The sequence below is a fragment of the Dasypus novemcinctus genome, chromosome 2 (assembly GCF_030445035.2).
Source record: "Dasypus novemcinctus isolate mDasNov1 chromosome 2, mDasNov1.1.hap2, whole genome shotgun sequence".
In the NCBI taxonomy this organism is placed as follows: domain Eukaryota; kingdom Metazoa; phylum Chordata; class Mammalia; order Cingulata; family Dasypodidae; genus Dasypus; species Dasypus novemcinctus.
Window position 1 is genome coordinate 46,802,494 of NC_080674.1, and position 5,850 is coordinate 46,808,343.

General features: G+C 45.5%; 1 long non-coding RNA gene across 1 annotated transcript; it reads left to right on the forward strand.

The window, feature by feature from the left end:
• The first annotated feature begins 56 nt into the window (after nucleotides 1–56).
• Nucleotides 57–5,286, forward strand: LOC131280635 (uncharacterized). Its single transcript, XR_009188309.2, has 3 exons — nucleotides 57–178; nucleotides 662–774; nucleotides 4,973–5,286. It is a non-coding gene; the product is annotated as an uncharacterized lncRNA (long non-coding RNA).
• Nucleotides 5,287–5,850: the final 564 nt, after the last annotated feature.

Below are 5,850 nucleotides of genomic sequence, written 5' to 3' on the forward strand. Positions count from 1 at the left end.
TGCGCGCGCCCCGGGCCTCAGCCCCACCCGCGCTGCCGCAGCGCTTCCCGTTCAGACTTGAACTCGAGCCCCAGGGCGACCGCGACGCCAGCCCCGTCTGTCCTGTGCTCTTCTCCTCCGCGGATAGGACAGCGTCCTCCCCACTGCAGAACGGCTCCTTCCTTTGTTCTGCCCAAGGGTAGGTTATTATTTCTTTGTCTTGTCCCAGTTGCGGGGCTTCCTCCTCAAGCGCCTCTGCCCGCTCCCTCCCCGCCTCGGCGACCTAGAATCTAACCTTGTAGATTTAGGACTGAAGCGCAAAACAACTCAGACTGCAGAGGGGTGGGGAAAAGAAAAAAAAAAGTTAAAAAGGACAACTTCCGATACTACTTACCAACCTGCCCCTTCTCCTTCCGCTCTTTTGGCGGATGATTTACTGGTACTTTTCCACTGCCCTTGCCCTGACTCTGAAACTCAAAGCTCACTCCCCACCCCACCCCTATCTCGGAGTTGCGTTTTATTTTCTCTTCCCTACCGTAGTAACTATGAATAAAGTCATACTTGCCGGTTGAACAAGGCCCGTGCAGTTTTCCTTTAACAATCCTCATGGTTAACCCTGTTAGGTATCCTTAAACTGGGTGGGATATTAGATGTGATAAAATGAAATGGCCTCCTGCTTTAGGTGTTGCCAGGAGCCACCACCTTCCAGGAAATCACAGGGACTGTGAAGAAGACCAAAAGCAAACCACTGTGGGGGCTTTCTGAGAACATGGAATGCTCTCTACAAAACTGCAGGTAAGGCACACCTGGAGATGAGCTGCTTTTGGTCCAGTAGAGATAGCGAATCAGAGCAGACTAATCAGTGGATACCTGGCCCCGTTCTGTAAAACCCTTCTATGTAATAAGGAACTCTAGTGTGCATTGGCCTTTGTAACCCACACCCCTAGAAATTCCCTAAATGGCTTTATAAGCAGCTGTGAGCACAGGGTTATTGGGACTCTGGCACCATTTTGTTTTGAGTGTCACTGCTCATGAAGTTTTTCTCTCTCAGTAGACCATTTAATGCTTTAATTTATATGTGGCACTTTTGGCATCAGGAGTGAGAGCTGGAGAAGACTCGAAACCTTGCCCGCAGCTGGTAAGAGACCAGGTGCAGGACCTACAGGACCCATTGTGTCCACTGCTCTCATTTCAGAGGTGCTCTAGAAAAGAAAGGACCCTGGACTTCTGAGAAAAAAAAATGGGGAGCATTCTTTGATTGGTATGCAGAGGCTTCTAAAGGACAATCTGCCTCCACAACAGTTTTACTTAAAGATTTATTTGTGCTCCTGTGTGTGATGGAGTTGGACTCAGATGTGACCTCTCTAAGTATGCCTCTTCTGTCACTTTTCCTGAATCTGTCATTGGCGCTGGGGTTGGTGAATACTCAGGAGACCTGAATCTCTGGACCAGCCATGTGCCAGCTGGGCCCTGAGCCTCAGCAGAGTTGCAACACCTACTCTCTGGTTTGTTGGACTTACCCAGCTCAGCTGGCAGGGTGGTGAGGATGGTCAACCACCACACCAGGGAACCGAGAACGTCTAACGTCTACGACTGCAAGCAGAATTGCATCCATCAGCCATGTGGGATCTTGTGGGAAACAAAGGCATGTCTGACCTAGGTCCTTAGCCTAATGAAATATGGGAACAACCAGTATGCTTTGGAATTATGCTTTTAACTGTGATTATCATTCTATATGTTGTTTTTTTTTTAAGTTTTTATAGTTTTATTAATCCCTTGGTGAAAACTCTGCACAATCACCAATCGAGTCACTGAAGAATCTTTACTCCTTCTGTTATTCAATCTCTGGCTCACTTTTTGCCAGCACCAACATTGGCCTTTACAGTTGCCCTGACTTTCTTCATTCTGTTCTTGCGTTCTTTTCACTGTTTTCTTGAGGTCTTTTTCTTCTCATTCAGGCCATACCTTGCAAGTCTGTGTTTGGGTTCATTTTTCTTTGCATAATCCAAAGAATCATAAATCATGCCAAAGCCAGTTATCTTGCCACCAAAATGGGTTCTGAATCCAAATACAAAGACGACATCAGGTGTGGTCTTGTACATTTTTTCCTGAATTTCTGTCTTAGGTACTGTTGCCTTCCCAGGGTGAAGGACACCGATGACCATTTGTTTACGCTGAAGTAGTCTGTTAGTCATGAACTTCCTGGTCCAGATAGTTACAGTCAATCATGATGCCTGGGGTTCTTCCAGTCTATGTGTTTTTATTTCTTGTTTACAAACTGTGTTTCTGTTCAAATTGCCACACTCAAGACAGAGGGTTGCTCTTAAGAAAGTTAATGAACAGGAAAATGAGATATTAATGGACTATCTCTAGAGGATCAAGACTAAAAAAACCTGGACACCCGACTGGGAGAGAGGACCACGACCGTAATCCACTGGACTAAGTAACCCCACTTCAAGACTTTTAAATGTAATTGAGGGAAGCAGACTTGGCCCAGTGGTTAGGGTGTCCGTCTACCACATGGGAGGTCGGCAGTTCAAATCCCGGGCCTCCTTGACCCGTGTGGAGCTGGCCCACGTGCAGTGCTGATGCTCGCAAGGAGCGCCGTGCCATGCAGGGGTGTTCCTGCACAGGGGAGCCCCATGTGCAAGTGCGCCCCGTAAGGAGAGCCGCCCAGCACGAAAGAAAGTGCAGCCTGCCCAGGAATGGTGCCGCACACACGGAGAGCTGACACAACAAGATGACACAACAAAAAGAAACACAGATTCCCATGTGCCTGTCAACAACAGAAGTGGACAAAGAAGAACACGCAGCAAATAGACACAGAGAACAGACAACTGGGGGGGGGGGGCGGCGGGGAAGGGGAGAGAAATAAATAAAATTAATAAATCTTAAAAAAAAAATTAAATGTAATTGAACAGCCACCCAACAAACGTTACTGCAATCAAGGAAAAGAAACAAACAGGGAAAAGGAAAAAGGAACTTCAGGACTGTCTGTCGTTCTACTAGACAAATAGTAGACATTTATTTTCTTTGTCGAGCCTACCATCTGAGAAGAAAAGAAACCAATGGTGGTAAGAGGGGTGTTTTTGTTAAGTTTCCAGTGAGATTATTGGAAAAAAATGAACAAATAAGGTATGTTAAAATAAAATAGACACCTACACTCAGCATTGCAGGGAGCGATCCTTTTCCATGAAATTACAGAATCTTTCAAGAGGACAAAAGCAATTGGCTGCAGGGGCTTTCTGAGAAAATGGAAAACTCCCTACAAAATTGTAGTTAAGTAATATCTGGTGATAAATCAGTTTCCATCCAGTAGCAAAAAGACCGGTATTTATGTACAGGCACACAGAATACTGCAAGACATAGAAACGCTAGCATACTCCAAAGGGTTTTGGTGCAAAAACATACCCTCTCCATACCCACCCTTGTTCCCAAGTTCCTAGACCTTGGAATGAGGGTCACCTTCACCATCCTCCCCTGACCTCCTTCAGCCCACCTTCTGAAGACAAAAACCTGAGAAATGTAGGGCTTTACACTACAAAAAATTAGAACATTTTGTGAAAGTGGGTGTTGCAGCCCAGCTCCTGAAGCCATGGGTCAGGGCGATGGCAAGATCAGAGGACGTACTCAGCCAGGTGTCAGACAGGAGCTTTATTTATTGGAATTTACGGACAGGAGAGCTCTTCCCTGGAGGCGGCAGTCCAGCAAAGAGCCCGGAAAATGGAGGGCAACATCTAGGGTCTCAGAACAAAGACATTTCATAACAGTTTCTGCCAGGGTCACTGAAGCACATAAATGGGGACTGGTGATGTTACTGTAGGAAGGAAGCGTACTTTCAAGTAGAATCATACTAAGGAAGCATTTGTGGACAAAATGGTGATGAAGGGTTAAAGGTAGAAACAGGATTGCAGTCTGATTTTTTAAAAAGTGAAGAGAATGGAGTTATAGGAGCCCCTGATATCTTAATGTAAGTCTCTTACTGTGATATCTTTCCTCTCATTAAAGGTTAAGTGCCATCCTCTGATAACTGCTTTTGAAAAAAAATGCATCTAAAAATTCTCAACAAAGCTCCTGGTTTCAAGAACCTGCTTGAGCTCTTAAGGTGAATAGACTTGGGGCCAGTAGGGAGTAGGGATGCAGCCGGAGGGCCATTTGACCAAACCAGACTCATGAAGGTCTTTTTTTTTTTTTAAATACATGAACTTGATCTTTTTTTTTTTTAAGATTTTTAAAAAAATTTCTCTCCCCTTCCCCCCCGCCCCAATTGTCTGTTCTCTATGTGTATTTGCTGTGTGTTCTTCTTTGTCCACTTTTGTTGTCAGCGGCACAGGAATCTGTGTTTCTTTTTGTTGCGTCATCTTGTTGTATCAGTTCTCCGTGTGTGCGGCGCCTTTCCTGGGCAGGCTGCACTTTCTTTCGTGCTGGCTGGCTGTCCTTATGGGGCACACTCCTTGTGCGTGGGGCTCCCCTACGCGGGGGACACCCCTGTATGGCAGGGCCCTCCTTGCGCGCATCAGCACTGCGCATGGGCCAGCTCCACACGGGTCAAGGAGGCCCGGGGTTTGAACCGCGGACCTCCCATGTGGTAGACGGACGCCCTAACCACTGGGCCAAGTCCGCTTCCCTCATGAAGGTCTTTAAAGTTAGGAGTTAGATACTCCCTCCAACGAAATTAGAGCTACAGTCATGGACCTTCATGGACAGGAATGAAAATGGTCAAATTTGTATAATTTTAAATTGTGCCCAATTAGAGGACCTCACTGCTTGTAGAACAGTATTACCTAACAAAAATGTTATAAATTCTGTAAGCCTGTAATTAGTACACTGATAATGCACTGAATTTTCAGTGTTAAAAGTAGAGAATTGTTGAATTTCAGCTTTTAAAATATACATTTTATTTTTACTCTGTGTGGTTTTATTTCTGTATTTATTTACATATTGTTTGTACTCAGCCACATTTAAGCCTTCTGTCTTCTTTCTTGAATTGTAGTGCTGAATGCTTTCATGAGCATGGGCCACTTGTGCTGTCCAGAATTGTAACCACTGAAGAGAGCGAGGCCTCCTGCAGCTGCAGAAGCAGAGACCACAAGCACCTCTGGGTGATGGGTGTCAGCAAAGAGGCGGAAACTAGCAAGAGCCCGCTCCTGGTGTAGCAGCTTCCTGCACAAACAGCCCCTTGTAAATTTTTTTTCCTCCACCCTTTACCACAATATTGTATTCAAATTCCTGTTACAGATTTCACCGCTGTGGTTTCCCTTTTCCTGACTAAACTCTAGCAGGTTGAGTGCTTAATACCAGTAGTTTCAGAAAATAAATTTTTTTTTATTAAATGGAATTGGTGTTGGTTTTCAGACCTGGAAATAAACATAAACATATGTTTTGCTAAACTTGATTATGGTTATAACCTTTCGTTACCTGGAATGAAGAATCTACGGAAGTCAAAGCATTAGGAGTCCAAGCGGTTGCTCCAATAGACAATTCTGTTGAGATTGAGGGCTGCGATAAACATGGGTGTGTTTTAGTTTCCTAAGACTGCCGATGCAAATACCAGAAATAGGTTGGCTTTTAAATAGCAATTTATTAGGACAAAATCTTACAGTTCTGAGGCTGTGAAAATGTTCAAATCAAGGCATCATCACAGATGCCGTCTCCCTGAATTGCAGCGGAGGGCAACCCTGGACTTCTGCCGCATGGCAAGGCAAGATGGGGGCTGGTCCCTGCCTTCCCCTCCAGGCTCACTTTTCCACGAGCTCAGCTGTGGGTGATCAGGCACATGGCTCTCCTCTCCCTTCTACTCTTTTCAGGCTGCTCTGCTAACTCCAGCCTCTGGCCTTTCTCTCAGCCTCTCGGGGTTTCTCTGTCTTCCTG